The sequence below is a fragment of the Microtus oregoni genome, unplaced genomic scaffold, assembly GCF_018167655.1.
Source record: "Microtus oregoni isolate MIOR12 unplaced genomic scaffold, Mior012 000001F_ref0000356, whole genome shotgun sequence".
NCBI classification, from domain to species: Eukaryota; Metazoa; Chordata; class Mammalia; order Rodentia; family Cricetidae; genus Microtus; species Microtus oregoni.
In genome coordinates this window covers 43,152,893-43,177,963 of record NW_024543060.1, presented here as the reverse complement: position 1 = coordinate 43,177,963, position 25,071 = coordinate 43,152,893, and positions in this window count along the sequence as shown.

Genomic DNA, 25,071 nt, shown 5'->3' with positions numbered 1-25,071 from the left:
TAAAGATTACAGACTATCTGGTAGTGGTTAAAAAAAAATCCATAGCTGCTGTACTACACATAAGTCCATTCCTATACTGATTTAGGTTTCAAAATCAAATATTATCCTCACATGGAATTGTATTTAGCCAAAGATGGTCATATCTGTAAATTCTAAAAGAAAGACATGTACAACAAACTGTAGATACATTCTATTTAAGCTATACCATAGTAAAGTGATTTGCACCACCTTCCATTGGAGAAAAGTCAAAACAGCAAGCGAATTTGTTGGTGGAGGGGCCACTTGTTGGTTCCCAGCTGCCAGGCTACTTTAGACCCGAAATAATCACAAAGAAACTCTATTAATTAAATTACTGCTTGGTCCATTAGCTCTAGCCTCTTATTAGCTAACTCTTATACTAATTTAACCCATTTTTATTAACTGTATATTGTCACATGGCTGTGCCTTACTGGGTAGAGTTTTTAGTGTCTGTCTCTGGTGGTGGCTCCATGGCTTTCCATGGCTTTTCTCTCACTCTGCCCTTCTTTTCCCTTGGCATTCAGTTCTGTCTTTCCTGCCTACCTAAGTTCTGCCCTGCTATAGGAACAAAGCAGTTTTTGTTTTTTATTCATTAATGGTAATCATAGCATACAGAGGGAAATCCTACATCATGAGTTAGTTACTTCTTGTTGTTGTGATAAAGCACCATAACCCAAAATGAGTTAATAAACTCTTCATTTTGGTTTACATTTACGGAGACTATCATCGTGTCGGAGGCATGGCAGAGACAAAGAAATATGGCATATCATCAATCAAAGGTACACAAAGGAGAGAGAGAGAGAGAGAGAGAGAGAGAGAGAGAGAGAGAGAATTAGAAATGTGGGGAGACGATGATCAAAGTCTGCCCCAATAGGGAATTTTCTCCAGCAAGTTTCCATTATTTAAAATTGCCCTAACTTCCGGAAACGGCACCACCCATATGGAGCCAAGTGTTCGCACACATAAGCCTCTGGGGAAATATTTTTTTCTTCAAACCATCCCACCAGAATAAGCAGAAATATCCCATCTTTGATAATTTTGGAATCTCCAATAGTGATGAAAAGAGAAGTGACTGAAACTCCAGAGACAGGAGAACATCAGAGCTAGGGTGTGATATTGCATGCAATCTCATGAAGGCTCTCTTTGTGAATTTGTAACTTTAAGCAGGTTTTTAGTAGGAGACGGGAAATAACGGTGGTGGGACCTTAACCCAAGCATATATGGAATAAGCTACTCTGAAGGTACATGCAGCAGCATATGAAATTATCAGTACACTCATTTTTCCCAAAGATATTTGAGATTCAGGGACCAGTTGAGTGAGAGGATGTATTCAATGTTTAAAACATAAATGATTGTGAAGGAAGCAAATGCAGGCTATTTTCCAAAATTTTCAAACCATACAGACCGACCATATTTTCCTCTTGGATTTATATAATCAGCTTCATCTCTCCCATTTTAAAGGAGAGAGCATGTTGTCTTACACAGTGAGACTATTATGTAGCCATTTTAAAATGTCATCTCTCATTAAAATAAAGTTACTAATTATACACAAACAATGTTGATAAAATAACGAGAAAAATATAGAGGCTGAGGAGGTAGTGGTCAGTCAGTAGAATTATTGTCCTGCAAGCCTGAGGAATATGGTTTAATCTTCAGACTACTAATGAAAAACAGGTTGTGGTAGTGGATGCTTTTAACTCTAGCAACTGGGAGGTAGGCACAGGAGTTTACAATTTATTCACCAGCCAGACTAGCCTGTATAGAGAATCTCAGACCTCACTGAACATCAGTTGCCAGAAAAGAGATATTTAGCTGGTGTTTGGGGAATGATAGTAAAAATTCCCATCAGCATTCATGTACAACTGCACAGAGGCATAGTACAGTTATACATACATACATACACACACACACACACACACACACACACACACAGTGAGAGAGAGAGAGAGAGAGAGAGAGAGAGAGAGAGAGAGAGAGAGAGAGAGAGAAGAATGGGGAGGAGAGATAGAAATATGTACTAAAGTCAGATCCAGTCCACAGTTGGAATTATCTGTCAAGAATCTGAAAGGAAGATCAAAAGAAAATACTGACACTTATGAAAAATAATGAACTATGGAGAAGCATATAAGCTAAACATAAAATAGACAAAATGGAGTAGAAATATTTTCCAAGGGGGCTCTATTTTTAAATTTTCGTGTTTTCATTTTATTTTCCCTTTTATTAAGTGTAGATTATTAATTTATTTCCCTTTTATTAAATGTAGATTTTTTTGCCATACAATATAACCTGATTATAGTTTTCCCTCACTCCTCTCAGTTGCTTCCCACCTCCTCTCCCATCACCATTCACTCCCTTTCTGTCTATTATTAGGAAAAAAATGGGTTTCTAAGCAATAACAATGAAGCATAATACAATATAATAATATAAAACATAAACTATCACATTTAGGTTGAACAAGGCAAATCTATAGAAGAAAAAGAGCCCCAAAACATGACACACGACTCAGAGACCCACTCATTCAAAACCCCAGGCGTTCAATAAAACTACTAAGCTAAAATCTATAAAATACACACAGAGGACATGATGCAGACCGGTGTAAGTCCTGTGCGTGTTTTCTCAGTCTCAGCGAGCTCAGATGAGCTTTACTTAGTTGGTTTGGAGGGCCTTGTTCTATTGATGTCCTCCATCCCATCTGTCTCTGGCACTTGTTCTGCCTTCTCTTTCATCATTTTTCTCTGAGCTCTGAGGGAAGGGATTTGATGAAGACACCACACTTAGAACTATGTGTCCCAAGGATTTTCTTTCTGCATTCTATGTAGCTCTGAGTCTCTTTGTATTATTTCCCATGTGCTGCAGGGGGAAAATATGTCATGATAGCTGAATAAGAAACTGATCTATGAGTACAGTAGATTATCACTAGGAATTATTTTATTGTTACTTTTTTTTTTTTTTACCACCAGTAGTCTTTGGTTTTAAATAGGTCTCAGGGATATCTAGTCTTAGGTTCTTGGTCACACAAGCAGCGTCAGGCATGGGTTGGGTCTTGTGGCATGGGCCTTATGTCACATCAGACATTGGTTGGTAACTCTCTCAAGCTTTGTGCCACCATTGCCCTAGCTTAATTTACAGGCCGGGAGAATTTAGATCACAGATTTTGTGGCTGGGTTGAGTCAAACAGGGATTTTAAATTGTCAATAAACAGGAGAGAAGCTTTCAGGGTTGGTTCCCTTCAAGGAAACACAATTAGATCCACACTGCTACAATACTGAAAGTAAGAAAACAGCATGTATTTTACTCACTAAGTAGCTGTTTATGAGTCAGCACAAATGTAGTATTGAAGGCTATGTAACAGTATTTTTAAGTCCAAAATATGAACACCCACTTAGTTCTAAAAATTCCACATTTTTTTGTTATATACTCAGTACAAAATATTCGAAAATGCCCTACTCATCATTTTCAGCAAACCGAACCACAAAATGTTCATTCATTTTGGAATTGGTTTATTTCAAAACAATGGCTTATCAAGCTATATAAATATTCTCATAAAAGCTATACAATTTGAAATGGAACAATTATCTCCCAATAACTATGAGCACAGAATGCCAGAGTCAACAATTTCATCTACATTAGGTTAAAATAAAAGCAAAGTTGTTGAAGACTTTCTCAGTTCTGTATGGTAGTTTAGGAGTTGCAGATAAAACAAAGAAAATGAGGGACTATTATAAATTTTCTATGTAAATTTTGAGTGTTATGTACTTGTGCTAACTTTTTGGAAGTTAATCAATTGTGTCCTTACAATTTACAGTCTTTTTTATATTTTAGAAAGAGTTATCTTAAATAAAAAAATTATTTTCTTAACAGATAAAATAGTAACTGACCAAAATGAGGTTGATATAAAATAGTCACATCTGTTGTTATACCTTATCAATTCCGTTTATTGAGACAGCATTATAAATTTCTTATATGTTTTTGTAAATGACTCAAAATTAATTTGTACATGGGCAGTTTTTTTAATGTGTGTGTGTTTGCGTATCTGTGTGTTTAGTCTATGTATTTTTTACAGTGAGTGTTATAGTGACACAATTTTATAAAATTATCTCTTGCCCCTCACTAAAAAGACAGAACTTATGTTGTACCTCACAGCTAAGTTCATAATTCACTCAGATAATTTTAGAATATGTAATTTACCTGCTGTTTTATTACATACTCAGTCTACGTTTGAACTGCCATGAAGGGAAGGGTATGACAATTGATGTTACCTGTGTTGGATTTTTCATACATTCAGCAGCTTATAGGTCCTAAACTAATGCATAGCTTTAATCTTAAATTATATTCTCTTCTCTGCACTATGCATAGAAATATCTATGCACTATGCAAAGTAATATCTATGTGCTGTAGTAAACACATGTTGAAAACAGTCAATGTTGAAAGCAAATTTATACAATAAATACCCCCCACAAATGTTCAACAGACCCGTGGCTGTGGCCTGACTGTGGTTTACTATTCTGAGTTAGGTGGAAGCTGTGTTATAATCACTTCCCTCATAAATTCTGTTAGATTTCCGTAACATCTCTCTCATCCCCTCTCTTGTAATGATTTTATGCTAATCAGTAAGTATGAAGCAAATTACCCTGTTTGTAAAGCCATAAAGACATAGAGACAATCAAACATAGACAATTTTGAAGGCCTGGATACATCCATCAGATAGAACATAGTTAGGACAGTGATCCTAGATGAAAGGTATTGCGAGAGTGGTGGAGAGTTCAAACTTGGGTTCATTCTGGACTATGACACTCTAAGAGGAGTTTGTGTCTACATTTCTCAATAGAACATAGATATGCTTGATTGCTCTCAAAGATTATCTTTAATGTGTTAACAGATGCTTTTGTGTGCTCATATGCGTTTGGAAACTAGAGACTGAATTCAAATGTTATTCCTCAATTGCTTTCTGTCTTAAAATCAGTCTTTCATTGAAACTCATTGACTTAACTAACTTGTTTAGCTAATGAATTTCTGGGGTCTCTTTATCTATTTCTGCACCTCCTCAATGGTTAGAGTAAGAGGCATGTGTTATCACATCAACTTTTGTTTACAAGAATGAGGGAGATTAGAACACAAGTTCATATGCTTGTCTTCTAGATGTTCTGCTGACCGATCTATCCTCTTAGGTCCTGAAGAAGTATTTTATTTAAAGTTTCTTCGTAGTAGTAGTAGAAGAAGTAATAATTATGTTCTTCAGGGTATCCTGCAATTCACAGAGGTTCACCTGTCTGTGCCTCCTGAGTGACTGGATGCACCATCACCCTGATCAAATAACTCAAAAGCAGGTTTTATACTGTTAAATAATCTCTTTCATCAATGTCAAATATACTAAAGAAAAATATAAAAACTGAACAGATAGCCTGGTGGGTACATGTCTTTACCATGAGTCCTCTGACCTGAACTCTATTAAGGAACTAAAAAAGAAAGAAAAAGGACAGATGATGGAAGGAGAGATCTGTTTTTCTCCCACAGTTGTTGTCTGACCTCAACACATACCATAGAACTGCATACACACATACACACACACACCACACACACACACACACACACACACACACACACACACACAGAGAGAGAGAGAGAGAGAGAGAGAGAGAGAGAGAGAGAGAGAGAGAGAATACAGTGTTACTTAAAAAGGCCCAAATAAGCAAAAAAAAAAAACAAAAAAAAATAAATAAAAGAAACAAGAAACTTATGCTAAAACAATCCACCCAGTGATAAAAGAGTGTTTTCCACTTATAGAAGTGTTTAAATTATTTTGAAACAACTGGCTTGCTTTTGGATAGTGTGGAAATCTCTGTAAATCTAAAACAAAAGCAACATAGATTATGTTGACATTTTCAAGAAAAATGGGGATAACATTCATGATCTCAAACTGGAGCTGTTTGTCTTGCAACCTTGTAATGGCAACACTGTTCATAAAAGGTATAATTCAGTCAGTAAGACTTTATTTACAATATCTGGCTTTAACTTATATGACCAAACTGGTGTCATAAACACACTTTAAGAAGCTTTATTTTATAAAATAAATCAATATGCCATTTAAAGCTGAGCATAGGGACACAACACACAGGGAGAAGGCCCATGTTCTATATTTTCTTATCTGTTGAAAGTTATGTCTGGAAGGGAGCACATGCCTTAAGATGTCCACAGAAGCATGTTTATATTCAGAGTGAAGGGTGGATTCCTTATATCTCTGTTAAATCTTTTGTTGCATAATATGTATGTAACAAAATTTCTATCCATTTGTTATATCATTGTTCTTGTAATTTCTATCCTCTCTGTCTGTTCTTCCTTTCACTTGCCATTTATTTGACTTGAAAACAAAAATGGATGCTTCTCATATAATTGTTATGATTTTTGATTATCTGTCAGGTTGCTTGACCTTCAATGTTAGGTTAGTTGGAGTTGGATGGATTTCTATCATAGCCTAGTTTTGAGGAGTGTGTTGTGTGTAGGTTTGTTTGTTGTTTTCTTTCCCAAAGCATTTGCTCTTTGTGGATCTGCTGACCTGGGATTACTGCCCAGTTTTAGGCTTTGGAAGGAACGTGTTTATAGTGTACTGTTTGGTATTCCTTGCCAGCCTGTCACTGCAGCAGGAATTGTGCTTCTTCCAACCTAACCAACTGGACAACTGTTGAGCCACATTAACAAGGGAGAAACTAACTTACTGACTCTATTTTTCTTTTGTTTTCAACATTCATTGTACAATTTTAATGTAGTATGGGCATTTGAACATTGGATCCACTCCGTATATCACAAAATCCTGTGCTGATTTTCTTATTATTTATGAAAGGATTACGATTTCAATTCTGTGTATGCTTGCATTTCTATGTGGTGCTTTCCACACATGATTACAGATATGCACAGAGAATGGGAGGCATTACGTCACTGGATCCTGAGTTATCCCACATGAGTTCTGGGTACAAAACTCACTCCACACACTTCATTGACTGGGCCATTGTCTCACCACTGATTTCTGAGAAAAGTCTGTTTTGAGGACTTCCTTTTAGTTTGGTGGCCTCTGATGAAATCAGCACAGCTTGATCATGATGTGTACTTTTGTGTTTCTTTGCTGCTGATCCAGTGTTTTAGTATTTAATTATTAATTAAATTTATTCATTTATTTTACATGCAGATCTCAGTTTCCTCTCTCTACTCTCCTCTCCTCTTCTCTCCTCTCATTCCCTCTGCCCCACCTCCTCCTCTGGAATTTTCCATTTATGCCCATTGTGTTTGTTAACTATAGTTTTCTTTTTCTTTCCTTCATTTTGTTTTCTCACAATTTGATTTGAGGCTAGTTTCATAGAATCATTTAGAAAAGTGCTCTGAAATTAATTGACAAGAATCTGACTTAAATGTTCTTTAAAAAAACAAAACAAAACAAAAACAAACAAACAAACAAAAAAAAAAAAAACCAGCCAATCCAGATACTGGTAACACACACCTTTATTCTGAGCACTTGGAAAGCAGAGGTAGGCAGATCTCCTACTTCCAGGCCAGCCTGATATACAAAGCAAGTTCCAGGACAGTCAGGATCATTCAAAGAAAGCCTATCTCAACACCCCCCCCCCCAAAAAAAAACAAAAAACAAGAAACAAAACAAAATCAAAAAATCAAATAAAAACAAACAAAAAGCAGTCACCCTGCCTGGTCTGTTGTCATATGGATTTTCTCTGTTGACTCAGTTCCATCACATTTGCTAATCTATGGAGATTTTATAGTATTATGCTACAACTGTGTTAGGCTATGTATATAGGAATCCACATTTTGGTTTTTCTGTTTCTTGGTGTGTGGGTCGCTATAATTGCTAATTCTTTGTGCCTCTGAGAGATCAGCGCCCTTTTCCCCATTCATATCCCTAATTTTATTTGTATCTTAGCTTGTCTAAAATCGTCATCCTCTATATTTGTCTTTTGCAAACTCTTCTTCCTTTCGTTGGTCTCTTTTTTTAAAAAAATTCTTCTCTCATACATTACATCCCAGCAACAGTTTCACCTCCCTCAACTGCTCCATACCTCAACTTCTCCCCAGATACACATCTTCATTTTACTCAGAAAAGCAGGCCTCTCAAGGACATCAATGGACACAGCATAAAAAGTTACAATAAACTAGGCACAAACACTCATAGCAAGGCTGGACTAGGCAATCCAGTATGAAGAAAAGGGTTCCAGAAATAAGCAAAAAAAAAAAAAAAGAGTCTAAATACAGCCCCCCACATCCACTGTTAAGTATCCCACAAGAATACTAAGCTAAAGAGCCATAATATATATTCAGAGGACCTAGGCCCATATGACTCCAGGACTGTCACTTTAATCTCAGTAAGCGCCAATAAGGCCTGATAAACTGATTCTAAGGATTGCACACTTATGCTTTCCTTGCTCCTGCAATCATTTCTCTCATTTTTCCCCATCTTCTGCTGTGTTGCTGAACTTCTGCTTAGTGTTTGGCTGTTTGTCTCTGCATCTACTCACATCAGTTGTGGAATGATGCCTCTCTGATGATTATTGCTCTAGGCACTGATCAATTAGTTTAACAGATGATCATAGGAATCATTTTATTTACTATTTATATTTACAAGTTATGTTTGTTTCTATTCTGGTCTCTGGAAGATATAGCCTTTGGGTCCTGGCCTTTCAAGAAGTGTCAACCATAGCCTGATTCTCTTGTCATGGGTCTCATTGATATATATTTTCATTTTTAGTTTCTTTATTCACTTATTTTCTCTGATTCCCGTTATTCCTTTAGTTCTCCCAATGTTTTTATTGGTTTATTCATGCATTTAAACTCTTTTTGTGGCAATGTGAAGCTGTTCAAATCTGGTTTTCTTTTTCTGGCTATAGGTAAATTTTGTTGCAAACTTCTTAATATTTATTTTCAATTTCCCATTGTTTTGGAGAATTTTGCTTTCTTTTCTATTGCGTCAAACTGTTAATTTTTAATATTTCTGTTAAGATTTCTTCATTAACCCCATGACAAATCAAAAGTATTTGTATGTTTTCCAATGTCCCTTTTGTTAATTAACCTTTTCAATTGTGTGTGTATGTTTGTATTTACCTATGGAACTTTGTAGTAGGAGCTGCGGCGGGCTGTGACCCGCCACCCGGCTCCCGCATGGCTAGCTTTACCCGAAATAATTACACGGAAACTGTATTCTTTTAAACATTGCTTGGCCCATTAGTTTTAGCCTCCTACTGGCTAACTCTCACATCTATAGATTTTGCAGGAAGAGTCCTTACCTGAAACATCTCACCTCTATATGTTCATTGAATTCTAGTTTTATTCCTAAAGATGTTTAATTTTTACTCTTTTGAGAGTTGTATTTAACCTTACATGTGTGATGTGGGATTCCCCTCTGTATTCTGTGAAAATGATTGGTTAATAAAGAAAGCTGGCTTGAGTCTATAAAAGGGCAGAACAATGGTAGATGGAGAAAATTAAACGGGATGCTAGCAGAAAGAGAACAGAGTCAGAGAGAAGCTATGTAGTCTCCTCAGAGACAAATGCAGGGTGAAACTTTACTTGGTAAGCCACAGCCATGTGTCGATACACAGATTAATAGAAATGGGTTAAATTAATATGTAAGAGCTAGCTGATAAGAAGTTAGAACTAATATGCCAAGCAGTGATTTAATTGATACAGTTTCTGTGAGGCTATTTTGGGGCTGAGCAGCCGGGAACAAACAAGCAGTCTCATACAACAAACATCGTCTATTTCTGAGAACACTTCTTTCTGCAAATGTTGGATGAAATGTTTTATGAATGATAATGAGTTCCATGCAATCTCTACTGAATTAAATGTTAAAAGTTAATATTTGTTGCTAATATTTCTAGTCAAGAGGATCTGCCTTGTCTTAGATCACGCTGTATTATATTGCTCTGTGTGATTTAACTTTAGCAGCATGTATGTGTTTGATATTTTTAAGAAACAGTTAGTGTCCATTTTTTTTTCTGTTTAATTTTAGTTCTTTTAATATTTTTTAACTTGAAGATCATTTTCTTTGAGATTAGTAAAACTTTTACCACTTGCTTTTTCCCCTTTATTTTGAATATCATTTTCCTGCTCTTCATTGGTGACCTATATATCTCTTTATTAGTGCAACGATTTCATACATGGAGGATAGGATTAGAGATATTCTTTTCAAATGTATTTATCCATGTGATAGAAATTGATTGAAGAATTTATTCTGTTATCATTCAAAGTTATTACTAATAAGTAATATTTAGTTCTCTTCAAATTGTTTTTATACATATATGTTCTTTATTATAACTTTCTCTACCTTTTTTTTTTGTTTTCTCCTGTGCTGTGGTTTGAATATTCTTTTATAATTCTAAATAAACAAGTGAGTTTCATTCTTTCACATGATTTAGCTGTGATAGTTATTTCCTCCAGTTTCAAGGCTAGGACTCATGGAAATATTTCTTGTAAGGGCAATGTTACAACTGCTAATTCTCTCAGCTTTTTTTAAAAAAATATTGGATTTTTTTTTAAAAATACCAATCCAAATTCCCACTCCCTTCCTTTCTTCCATTCCCTCTGGTGTGAGAGGTCCTTCTGTCTATGTTAATTGGTTAATGAATAAAGAAACTGTCTTGGCCTGTTGATAGGGCAGAACTTAGGTGTGGAAAACTTAATGGCATGCTGGGAGAAAGGAAGCAGAATCAGAGAGGAATGCCATGGAGCCACCAGAGACAGATGGAATTTTACCTAGTAAGCCACGTGGCAATACACAGATTATTAGAAATTGGTTAAATTAATATAAGAATTAGCCTATAAGAAGCTAAAGCTAATGGGCCAAGCAGTGTTTTAATGAATATGGTCTCTGTATGATTATTTTGGCGCTATGCTAGCCAGGTGGCTGGGTCAAACAAGCGGGGCCCTCCTTCTACATCCCTCTACAAACCCTCCCACCACATCCCCCTCTAATCCTAAAACAGGGTGAGGCATATTGCTTTGTGGAAGGGCCAAGGCCCTCCTCACTTTATCTAGGTTGAGCAAGGTATCCAACCAAAGACAATAGCATCCCAAAAAGCTAGTGCATGCAGTAAAGATAAATCCCAGTGCCCCTCAGTCTGCTCTAGCCATACAACTGTCAACCACGCTCAGAGGTTTGGTCCTATGCTTGTTCCTTCCCAGTCCAGCTGGAGTTAATGAACTCCCATTTGCTCAGTTTTTAACAGTATTTCATTTCTTAATTTCTGTAAGACCTATTTGTTGTGTATTTTATTCTTGGTTGTTTATATTTTCGTTAATATGTTTTCCACGTGTTAATCTGTAAGTTTGTTGTTGACAAATGAATTGTTATTTTAATTAGGTTTTCACGTGTTTTGAGTAAATTGAGTCATTCTACAATCTGATTTTTTTATTTTTAGAAAAATAGTACTAAAGGTTTTACTTGGAGTATCATTTTAAAAAGCTATCAAGTGTTTGGTTCTTGAAGGCTACAGTTGAAGTCTCTATATTTTCTTTAGTTCCAATCAATGGCTTTAATGCAGAACTGATTCATTCAGTCTGTCTGTCTTTGAAGAGGATTAGTCTAGCATCTCAATTAGATGTGACACTCAATAAAATTTGAATAGGTGAGCCTATACTAAGTGGGTCAGTATAAAATTCCTGCATCTAGAAACACTGGTTTTCCAGCAATGGAGTCTACTGAGCTCACCCTTTCTCCGCTGTAATGAATGTCCTGATGTCCAGATGGAGGTACAATTGCTGATGGGATTTCTTTGGCTGACTGTACTGTTATTCCATCTCGAGTAATTTACAGGTTTCAGCTCAATTTCACCACTCTCTGTCAGTCATTCATTCACAAATATTATTCACTATCCTGTTGCTTTCACTATTTATGGAGAAGAGGTAAATTATATGTCAATCTAATTCACCACTGTGGCATATTCAAGGTTATATGTTTTATTATTATTTTTGCAAATACTATTATTGCTTTTTAAAATATGAAGCTTGCAGACAAGAACTTCAAAGGAAAACTCTTAATTTTATTGAAAGTCACATTATTCTATATTGTATACCATAACATGTTAGTCTTAAAAAGTAAAACAGTTTAAGAAGACTAAACTTTTGATTCAGTGGCTGAAATTTGAATTTAAGGACTATTCATTTATTAACCATTTACTACTATATATCAAGTAATTTTAAAGATCTGGGTCATCATATTACTGTACTATAAAGGCAGAAAAGCAAAGAGATAGCTTGTTACTGTCAGTGAAGAACAAAAAGGAGCTGCAGCTACTGTACAGAGTGCCACGGACTGAGACTCATCAAAGTTTTCTTTTACTATTGACCATCATAGTCACTAATATGTCAGTTTATATATTTAATGAACTTCATACTTTTTCACATGTGTGTTTAGCTAGAACCTCAGTTTTAGGACAGGAATACACAACAGTGGCGTAAATATGAGATCTTACATTAAATATTATATTATTTTTAATTTTAATCTCATATATGATACATAATATTAAACAAATAACACCTCAAGTATTCTCAGAGCATATACAAAAACATATTACAAAAGTTTATAAAGTAATATATTCTAATAATGTTATAATTAATATATGTTGTTTATATTATCAGAGAAAAGTTTCCTCAGAATTAACACATGACAACATTCTTCAGATTCTTGCAACAAAGATTACATTGGAATGAAAGGAGGGGATGGATGACTTGAAGATGGAGTAAGAAAATGATGAAGAAAATTGCATTAAATGCTCCCCAATTAGCTCTTTCAAAGGATGAGAGGTATAGATGCCATCAACTTTGATGGTCCAAAGAAAACCTCCTGAACCCATATGAAAAATTTGAGTGTAAAACTATCAATACACTTTGAGAAAACTTGTATCTCAAAAGAGTGGAGAAAAACTTCACAGTTAAAAAACCTAGAAAAAAGTAAATGTTTGATTGACCCATAGTCAGGAGTACTTAATAATTTTCCAAGTTTGTGGATCATTAATACTTTCTTAATCAGTCTTTTTTAAAAATGTATATTTATACTTAGTTTAGATAGTCGAGCATATTATCAGAAACAAAGACAAGGAAATAAAAAAAATAAAAAAAAAAGAATGAGACATTCCCAATTGCCAAAGATGTTAGAAGAATATTCCAATATGTGATCGTGATGTTAATTTACCCTTGTATTTTAGTGTTTAGCAAGTCTCGCAAGTAGTGATAATGGAATTTCACAAAAGACCAGATAGTTATGCATCTACTGCAGATTTGTGTCTCCTAGTTACAATTAAAACTGCACACACATCAGTTTTGAACATCTTGAACTTGAACCTATTGCTATGTTAATGGAAAACATAATGATTCAAAGGTTGCTTCTATTTGCCAGAATATATTTCATTCAATATGAACAGATGGTGTCTCATTTAGACAAATTGTACTTCCAAACAAAAGAACCAATTCCCTGTTTTATAGAAGATTCATATTATGCCAACTATGTTTTTTTCAAGTGAACATAATATTAAATGAGTAAAAAAACCTGATTATTATCATGAAATTAACTATCAGCACAGGTGATGTCCATTGGAATACATCTTTTTGAATTCTTTGTGTCACAATATATTTTGAGTTTTATTCAACAGATAAAGCATATCATTATTGTCAGTGACATTGACATAATTTTTAAATGTTGCTGAATCAAAGAGCTTGCAATTAAACTATAAAATGGAAACAGGGAACTATATAAAGACTGTTCTCATTAACTTCCTAAATAGTATTTTAAAATAAACTCTTTAATTTTTCAACAACATCTGGCAATTATTTAGTGGCAAGGGGAAAAATATGACACAACTCTCTCAAGATAAAAAAATGAGATTTGATATGAGTTATGTACTGCTTTTTAAGAAGGTAAGCAAGAAAATGTACAGTCTTGACACATGAACAATTTCATAGTCCTAGATATCATTCCCCATGTCCATCACTCTCATAATCTTTATCACTATAAAGAGTTTTTAATGTCTGTTCCTTTATCCACCAGCCTTTGCTAAAATCGAGCAGAGAAACTACTGTTAAAAGGATGAAACATATGCTTCCATACTTAAACATCCTTAATGTTCCTGACTCCATAAATGGTGTTAGGATCTAATAAGCCATTTAGTCATTCAAATAAAAAATCCTAAGTTTAGGCCTACTTCTTTATTCCCCATTACTCTATAAATACCAATAGCAGAATTATTGATGTGTCTATGCCCCTGCATTCTTACTGGCACTTACTTTGCATTTCAGTCTGTATGATTATTTTGCACATGTCACTTTCTATTAGCTTATCACCCTTATTCTCATGCCTCTTTTCATTGCATTCTCCAGAAGATAAATTATATTCCTACAGAAAACAATCTACCTCAGGACCAAGCAATGCTGCTTTTGGGTATATACCCAAAGGAATCTCATTCATACCAGAAAGACTTGTGCTCAACTATGTTCATAGCAGCATTATTTGTAATAGCCAGAACCTGGAAACGACCTAGATGCCCCTTAACTGAAGAATGGATAAAGAAAATGTAGTACATTAAGCAATGGAGTACTACTCAGTGGTAAAAAATAATAACATCTTGAAATTTGCAGGTCAATGGATGGATCTAGAAAAAAATCATATTAAGTGAGGTTACCCAGACCTAGAAAGACAAATATAATATGTACTCACTCATAAATGGCTTTTAAACATAAAGCAAAGAAAAACCAGCCTATAATTTACAACCCCAGAGAATCTAGCAAACAAAGATGACCCTAAGAGAGACATACATAGATCTAAATAGGAAAAAGAACAAGACAAGATCTTCTGAGTAAATTGGGAGTATGGCAGTCACGGGGAAGGGTAGAAGGGGAGAGGAGAGGAAGGGAGGGGGGCAGAGAAAAATGTGTAGTCTAATAAAAAGAAAAATAAGAAATCTCTCTCAAAATATACATTAAATAATTCCTACTAAAAGAGGGGTCTTTCTACTATATAGCAGTTTTCCAATATAATTTTATTGAATTGAAAACTCAATTAAGTGGCCCATTTTTCTACTGTTTAATCTTTAATCTACACTTATAGTGTTTTGGTCTATATAGACGTGGCTTCCGTGGGTACCACTTGTTTTCCTAAACTTTAGTTTTATCTCCAGCTCCTGAGTCTGAATACATGAAGATACTCATTCTTTTAAGTTCTGGTGGTTTGAGTGAGAATCACCTCCATAGGTTCACATATTAGAATGCTTGATTCCTAGTAGGTGGAATTAATTTTTAGGAGGTATAGCCTTGTTGAAGGAGGTATGTCACTAGGTGTGAACATTCAGGTTTCAAAAGCTGGAACCACTTCCAGTTATTGCTCCACTCTGTTTCTTTGTATGAGCATCATGGTATAAAATCTTACCTGGGGCCCAAGCTCCATCATATCTGCCTGTCTGCCACCATATTCCCTGCCATGATGGTCTTAGACTAATTCTCCAGAACTGTAAACAAAACCCCTGTTAAATGTCTTCCTTTGTAAGTTCTATTTCTCATTGGTTCTTTTCGTATTAATAAAAAAAGTAACTAAGACTTTAGTTATTTTCATATTCTTTAATACCTTAAATAGAGATATTCTAATTCTTCTCACAGTCATATTTTATCCTTGGGAAAATTCCTTGCTCCTTTCAGATTTTCTCTATTGCTTTAACATAATGATTTTGTTTATATTCCATATTTCTATTTATAAAAGAATACTTATTTGTTTACTCCATGGTTGTAAACATAGATGATTTATTTAATCTACTTTTTCTGTTTCCTCTCAAATATTTGTTCTTTATAGTCAGAACTGAAAAGAAAAAGAAAAACAAACTTTCAATTAAGAGTTAAAGTGGCTCCCAGGAGCCCAAGGCGATGTCCCCAGTTAGTTCCTTGGGCAGCTGAGGATAGGGAACCTGAAATGACCCTATCCTAGAGCAATACTGACGAATATCTTGCATATCACCATAGAACCTTCATCTGGTGATGGATAGAGATAGAGACAGAGACCCACACTGGAGCACAGGACTGAGCTCCCAAGGTCCCAATGAGGAGCAGAAGGAGGGAGAACATGAGCAAAGAAGTCGGGACCACGAGGGGAGCACCCACCCACTGAGACAGTGGAGCTGATCTATTGGGAGCTCACCAAGGCCAGCTGGACTGTGACTGAAAAAGCATGGGATAGGCCGGAATCTCTGAACATGGCGAACAATGAGGGCTGATGAGAAGCCAAGGACAATGGCACGGGGTTTTGATCCTATTTAATGTGCTGGCTTTGTGGGAGCCTAGCCAGTTTGGATGTTCACCTTCCTAGAAATGGACAGAGGGGGGAGGACCTAGGACTTTCCTCAGGGCAGGGAACCCTGACTGCTCTTGGACTGGAGAGGGAGGGGGAGAGGAGTGGGGGAGGGGAAGAAGGGTGGGAGGACGGGGAGAAGGGTGGGAGGAAGGGGAGGGAAATGGGAGGCTAAGAGGAGGCGGAAACTTGTTTTTTTTTTTCCTTTTCTCAATAAAAAAAAAAAAGAAGGAAAAAAAAAGTTAAGGTTTCTTTTTCCCCTTAACTTAATAAATTTATTTATTTGTTTATTTTAGAGTGAGGTCACAATTCCCAGTTCCTCCCCCACCTCCTCTCTGCCTCTCCCATCCACTCATCCTCCATATCTATTTAGAAAAAGACAGACCTCACATTGATATCAACAAAACATGGCATATCATATTTCAGAAAGACTAAACACCTCTCCATGAATCAAGACTGAGTAAGGTTGCCTAGTATAAAAAGTAGGGTCCTGAAAACCAATAAAAGAGTTGGAGACAGCCCCTGTTCCCATGGTTAGGAGTTCCACAAGAAGACCAAGCTACACAATTCTAACTTATGTGCAGAGTTCCTAGGACAGTCCCAATGCAGTAAGAAAAAAAGAAAATAATTAAATTCTTAATTACTTCTTTGTTTCATGTTAAACTAAAGATTTACAAAAGATACTCTATGGCTAATAAGTCTTCATCTTATGATTTTTGTGTTTTGGCAGAACAGGAAAGGACCATGTATGTTCTAATTGCTACATTATACTTAGTGTCTATATAATTTGAAAGTAATCCCTGAGTTGTATGTAAATATATCTTGAATCAATTAATGAATAATGATGTAAAATGATGCCTTATACTTTCTTCATGAAAAATTGTGTTAATTTCCATGATGATCTTAGATTTATCAAGAAAATTATAGATTTCATTTCATTACTCTAAAGGGTGCATAATATTTTAAACATAGATTTCTGATTCATCATATCACATGTACTTTGGTAGAAATCCAAATATAGAAACCCATATAGATCTCTATTTACTATTCCCACAGCTTTGTGCTATCCCTGCACTAGCATATCTTTGCTGTGGGAAGTAGTTCTGTATATGTATTGTTTTTATTGGTTAATGAATAAAGAAACTGCCTTAGCCTTGACTGGGTATAGTAGAGCTAGGAGGGAAAAACTAAACTGAATGCTGGGAGAAAGGAGGAGTCTTGAGATGCCATGTAGCCACCAGAGGGGAGAGACCCAAGCTGTCAGCTAGAAACTTGCTTGTAGGTCACGAGCCTCGTGGGAAAATATAAAATAATGGAAATGGGTTAATTCTAAATGTAAGAGCTAGCTGGCAATACACTTAAGTGATTGGCCAAAGATTATCACAAATAATATGCTTTCTGAGTGGTTATTTTATGGTCTGAGCTGCTAGGAACAAATAAGAAGCCTTCCTACAAGAGATCTTGCAAGTAGAACACTGTTTTACATGACAGGTTTATAGGTCAATTCATGTTTACATTTCTCCTTAGGCAGCCTGTAGAGCCAACTTCTTTTTATTTAAATTTTTTTCATTTGATTTACTAGTCCCAGTTCCCCTCTTTCTCCTCTCCCCCCTGCATCCTTCATCCCACCTTTCATCCACTCCTCAGAGCAGGTAAGGCCTCCCTTGGAGAGTCAACAAAGTCTGGCATAACAAGTTGGGCAAGTTTGAGGCCCTTCCACCTGTATCAAGGCTGAGAAATGTATTGATCAGAAGGAATGGGCTAAAAAAAAAAAAAAGCTCGTAGTATAAGTACTGGTCTCATTGCCAGTACCCCTTCAACACACACACACACACACACACACACACACACACACACACACACACACAGAGAGAGAGAGAGAGAGAGAGAGAGAGAGAGAGAGAGAGAGAGATATCAAGTCACATAACTGTTTCCCACATTCAGAGGGCTTATCTCGGGCCCGTGCTGGTTCCCCAGCTGTCAGTACAGAGTCCATGAGTGCCCACTAGCTCAGGTCATCTATCCCTGTGGTTTTCACAATCTTAAACTTAAACCTCTTGCTCATAAGATCCCTCCTCCCTTTCTTCAACTGAACTCCAGGAGCTCAGTCTTCTGTTTGGCTGTGGATCACAGCAACTGCTTCCATCTGTTACTGGAGGTAGCTCAGAGAACCTACTTTTACAAAGAACACCTGACAGTACTTGTGAGGGCTCTATGTAGGTACCATCGCATCTTCTCCATGTTCGATGAAATTCGTAGGTTTGCCTTCAGCAATGAGGTCTTGCTGTCAGTTTGTGGAGAGAAACCTCTAGTCTTCTCAACAACCTGGATTGTTGGGGGTTCCCTTAGGATCTCTTGGCCATCTACTTGATTATCCCTTCCTAGGGAAAACTGTTCCTCCCCATTAGCCCATTACTCTATACCTAACCTTTGTGGTTTATGGGTTGTAAGTAGCTTGTTTTTGGCTGAACATCTAATGTTCACATATAATCAAGTACACATCTTGTCTATTTGGGGTCTGAATTATATCCCTCAAATTTTCCAACTCTAGTTCTATAAGTTTACATGTAAATATATTGATTTCATTTTTTAAACTGTAGAGTAAGATCACATGGGGCAAATGTAGCATACTTACTTTAGTCATTAATCCATTAGCAAACATCAAGGTTGTCTCCAGTTTCTGGTTATTATTTGTAGAGCAGCAAAGATCATGGTTGAGCAAGTGTCTCTTTAGTAGTATGAGGTATCCTTTAGATATATAACCAACAGTGGCAAAACCAGATCTTGTGGTAGGTTTCTTCCCATCTTCCCAAGGAACTGTCACATTGATTTGATTTGCACAGTGGCCTTAAGTGTTTACACTCCCACTGGCAATGGATAAGTGTACCCCTTATTCCACATTCTGTCAGCATAAACTATCATTTGTTTTATTGATCTTACCCATTCTGACTGGTAAAAGATGAAGTCACAAAGTAGTTTTGATTTTCATTTCCATAATGTTTTGGGATTATTGTGTTTTATTTTCTGGATATTATTTTTTTCAGTCCTTTATATTATTTGGGAAATAACCCTTTCTCAGATGGGTACTTGGTAAAATCTTTCTGCATTCTGTAGACTGCTATTTTGCCCTAATAATAAAGCCCTTTGCTGTGCAGAAACTTCTCATTATTATTTTATTAAGTGCTATCTTAGTGCCTGTGTAAAAGGTTTCTTGTTCTTGGAAGTCTTTTCTGGTACCAATGATTTCAAGGCTATTGTGCAATGTTTTTTATATCAGGTTCAGTGTATCTAGTCTATATTGAGACCTTTGATTAAATTAGAATTGAGTGTGGTACAGAGTGATAAATGTGGATCTGTTTTGATTATTCTACATGCAGACATCCAGCATTAGTTTGTGAAGATACTGTCGCTTTTCCAGTATATATTACTGGATTTTTTATAAAAACAATCAGATGTTTGTAGGTGTGTGTGTGTATATCTATGTCTGGGCCTTCAATAATATTACATAGAACAATAAGTCTGTTTTTGTGCCAATACCATTCTGCATTCATTACTACAACTCTGTGCTACAATTTGAGTTCAGGGATGGCAATACCTCCAACAGTTCTCTTATTATTCAGGATATTTTTATCTATTCGGATGTTTTGTGTGTCTGTGTTCTCATATAAAGTTGAAAATTGATCTCTTCAGATTTGTGAAGAATTTGGTAGAATACTGACATGATGCCTTTAAATCTGTAGATTGCTATGATAGGATGATCATTTTTACTTCATCAGTCCTACCTGTTAATAAGCATGGGGTATCTTTCCAAATTCTGATATCATTTTTCAATTTCTTTACTAAACGTCTTAGATTTTTAGAAGTCTCCCACTTGGTTGGTTAATTTTTCCTGGATATCTTTCTCAGACCATTTGTAAATAGGAGGTTTACTAATGTTTTCTGAATTAGGTTTTTACCCTGCTATTTTAATTAATGCATTTATCAGCTGTAGGAGTTTCCACATGGAATTTTTAAGGTCACTTATATATACTACCTTATCACCTGCACATAGAGATAATTTGACTTCTTCCTTTCCAAATTGCATTCCTTGACCTACTTAATTTTTTTATTTATTTGTTTTTAGAACCAATCCAAAGTTTCTCCTCCCTCTGCTCCTCCCAATCCCCTCTCTATCTCCTCTCTGCTTCACCATCTACTCATCCTCTTCTGTTTCTTTGCAAAAAGGATGGGACTCAAATGATTATCACCCAGGTATGGTATATGAAGTTTCTGTGAGACCAGCTACCTCCTTTTCTATTAATACTGGACAATGCATTCAGATAGGCAACAGAGTCAGAGATGGGCAACTTCTTTCACTATTAAGAGTCTTACAAGAAAATCAAGTTACACAACTGTAATGTATATGCAGAGGGCCTATGTCTGTCCCATTTAGTCTCCCTCGCTGTAAGTTCAGTCTCTGTAAGCCCGTATGAACCCAAGTTAGTTGATTCTGTAGGTTTTCTTGTGGTGCCATTGATCCCATAGCTCCTACAATCATTCCTCCCTCTCTTCTTCACAAGCCTGAGCTCTGCCTATCAGTAATGTGTGAAGCCTCTTTGATGATTGTTGGGGCTAGGCACCTACAATAGAAAATCTTTAGAAATCATTTCATTTCAGTTGTGTTTGGTTCTATCATAAGTCTCCGTGTTTTTCCATCTCTGGGTTCTCCCTTAGGGTTGAGAGATAGGTTCAGCAGTGAAGAGCATTGTGTTAGTGGAAGAGTAATCACTCTTCCACAGCACTTGGACTCCATTCTCAAGATCCACATGGAAGCTACAACTGTCTGTAACTACAGTCACGGGGGAAATGATATCCATGGAAAAATATCAGTCCACATAAAAGGAACATAAAGGTTTTTTTTTTAATAAAAAGCTTTTCTTCATCTGTCTTATTGATTTGGCTAAGATTTTTAACTACTGTATTGACTAGGTATACAAAGAGGAGACAAGATCTGCTTATGCCTGATTTGGGTAAAATTGCTTTGAGTTTTTCTGGGATAAAATTGATGGGCTTCATGCAAACTCCCTGTATTATTTTGAAATATGAACATTTAATCACTAATCTTCTGAGGTGTTTTATGATGAAGTGTTAGATTTTTGTCAAAAACTTTTCTCTTTGTGTCGAGATGATCATTTTATTTTTGTCTTTTAGTTTGATTATATAACAGATTATTGATGTGGAATTTCTCCACTGATAAATAAAGGAACTTCTTTGGGCTTATTGCAGAGCTATAGGCTAACAGAGCTAGGCAGGGAAAACTAAGCTAAATGCTGGGAGAAAGAAGGGCAGAGTTAGAGAGAAGGCATGTGGCCACACTGGAGCCGGATGGAAATTTGCTAGTAAGCCACTGCCGCGTGGCAATACACAGATTAATGGAGATGGGTTAAACTAATATGTAAGAGTTAGCCAAAAAGAAGCCAAAGCTAATGGGCCAAGCAGTGTCTTAAATAATATGGTTTCTGTATGATTATTTTGGTTCTGGGCGGCCCAAATAAACAAGTGGCCTCCTACTACAGATTATATTTATTGATTCATGTATGTTGAACAATCCCTGCATCTCTCCCATGAAGCCTGCTTGATCAGTTAGATATGTTTTTTGTTTTGGTTTATAGGATTTTTATTGAGAAATTTTGATCTAATACCATAATGAAATTGGTTTGTAATTCTATTTCGTTTTTCATTGCTGTATCTTTACATGCTGGAAAACTGTGGAGTAAAATTGAATTAGGCAATATTTGCTCTGATTCAATTATATGGAATAATTTGAGGTATCTTGGCATTAAATTTTCTTTGAAAGTCTGGTAGAATTATGTACTAAAATCTGGTGCTGGTCTCTGGTTGTTGTTGGCAGACTTTTAATGACTGCTTCTATTTTATAGGAGTTATAGGTCTATTTATATTGCTTGCCTTATCAATATCTAACTTTGGTATGTGGCAAATATAAAGAAAGTTATATATTCTATTAGACTCTCCAATTTTGTGTCATACAGGTTTTAAAATATGTCTTATAATCATTTGGATTGTATAATCCATGTTGATAATATTTCTATTTTGTCACCTCTATTTTAATTAATGTTAATCTCTCTCTGATTTTTATTAATTAATTTGACTACAGGTTTGTCAAACTTACTGATGTTCTCAAAGAAACAACTATTTGACTAGCTAGAGAAGGAGACAGAGAGGAGAGGGAGGCTGCAGGAAGTGGTCAGGCACAGAGCAGAGTAAAAATGGGGGATTACATTTGGAAAAATAGAAAATATACAGTATTCCTACCTGCTTTTCTGGCCTATGTGTCCTGGTTTCAGGAAATGGCATTTGGGATGAGAGGGTAAATTGGGGGAAGGAAGTTTGGAGGAGAAGATCTATGTGTTTTCCCTATAGAGTTGAGCAGAGAGCTTCACTCACAGTTTTATGTCCCTGCTTTCTTTTTTAAATCACACCAGATTCTTATTAAAGCTACTCATATGCACTTCGGGCAGCCTACCATTGGGTCAATACTAAAGAAAAGTGAATGTACCTCAACCAGCAACTATCAATTGCCTATTGTTCCTGAGATAAGAGTGGTTCCTCAGGAGCACCCCTCCTCCCCATCTTTACTTTTTACAAGCTTTTGTATTTTGAAATTAGAATCTTATTGCAACATTTATCTCCTCCCTCTTTTCCCTCAAGCCCTTACCATGTACTTCCTGAAAGTTTCTCCCTTCCTTTTCAGGTGTGTTCATTGGCATGCACCGTGTCCAGGTCTCGTGGATACAGCCTTTCTGGCATTTCTAGAGAAAGAATCTCAAAACAACCTCCTTGTTCCCTGGCTCTTTAAATCTTTCTACTACATCTTCTGCCAGTATTACTGAACTTTAGGTACAGGAATTGTTGCCTTGTCCAGAGTTTAATATTTCACTGCAGTGTTCCCCATCTTCTGATTTTACATTCTTACTTTAAAAAGGTATCTTTATATTCTGGCATCCCTGAGTGGGTTAGAATCACTAAACTCTAGCAAACCAAGAATGCAACCAGTGATGCATCGGAGTGTTGAGAGTCTAAATGCAATGCCTCTATAGAATCCCTCCTTTAAGAGCTGGAGGAATCCCAAAGAAGAGGGGGCAAAAAGAGTGTAAGTGTCGAAGAGGATGAAGGACGCCAGGGGAACGAAGTGCTCTGAGTCAAGTGTGTAAGGCACATAAGAGCTCACAGAGACTAAAGGAGCAAATCGGTGTTCTATGTAGGTCTGTAATATAGTTTTCAACTTAGTCATTTCATGGGGCTCCTGACTATGAAGAAAAGCAGGTCTCTGACATTTCTGCCTATTCCTGGGACTCCTGTCTTCCTGTTGGGTTGACATGTCCAAATTCCATAATACAGATTTTGCTTCATCGTATCATGAAAATATTTACATTTTCATGTTTGATTTTTATCTCTTAGAAGCCTGATCTTTTCTAATGAGAAATCTGCAGTGGAAGTGGGGTGGAGAAGAACTGGAAAAAGTAGAGGGAGGGAAACAATAATCAAGATACCCTCATGGTGATCCACAACCACTTGTCAGCCAGTTCTTAGTGGATCTGAATCCCTTTTTCTGGCTTCTGCAGGTACTGCTTGCAGCAGATGCTAAACCGATATAAAATAAAATAATGTATGTTTATTATTTTTTGGGTACTTTCTGCAATGTGTTCTGGCCATATTAGTCCATGGCCCAGGGCTTTTGAGACTCACTTTCCTTCACAACAACCCCAACTTATGGCTTATTCTTCTTCTTCTTCTTCTTCTTCTTCTTCTTCTTCTTCTTCTTCTTCTTCTTCTTCTTCTCTCTCCCTTCCTTCTTTTGTTCCATCCTTTCTTTTCTTTCTATCACTTTGTTTTGTCTTTTGTTTTATTTTGTTATTGTTTAAACACAACTAAGTTCAATTTGTGCTGCTGCCCTTGTATTTATTTTTAACTTTTTTGGTGTTTTCATTATTATTATTAATTAATTTATCAATTATGTATATAATGTTCTGCCTGCAGATTAGGGGATTGAACTCAGTACCTCTGGAGGAACCACCAGTGCTCTTAATCACTGAGTCATCTCTCCAGTCCCTGCAATTTTATTCTTGATTGTGTGGTCTTACATTATACTGAGTATGGTTGACTCACCAGAAGATATATTTTTCAAAATGGCATTCTTCCATTCTCAGAAACAATTATGATAAATTCTTAGTGGGACATTATACACCTTTCTTCTGTCCATATTGGAATTTATCTGGCTTGAGTGTTCACAGGTCTTTTGAGTACACTCAAAGCTAAGATGAATTCATCTGTACAGTTACAATTGTGTGTCCAAAAAATGTGTTTTCTTTCTAGACATCCACCACTTTGGATTTTTAGACTCTTCCGCGTGATCACTGGCAGTGAGACCAAGATTTATCCCTAGTGCTTGAACTGGTGTATATTAGCGTGCTGTCTTTGGAAGGATACTTTGCTCAACCTGTATTTAGGTGGGAGGGGCTTGGTCTTGCCTGGAAATGAAGGGTCAGACTTTGTTTACTCCCCACAGAAAGCCTTACCCTTTCTGAGGAGTCAATGGGGAAAGGGTGGGAGAGGAGGAGGGGAAGGAGTGAAAATGGGGTAGGTATGAAAAATGATATAAGATTGTATTAAAAAATTCTTAATAGAAAAAGGACAATAAAATTTAAAAAAATGTGAATGGAAGATATCTCTCT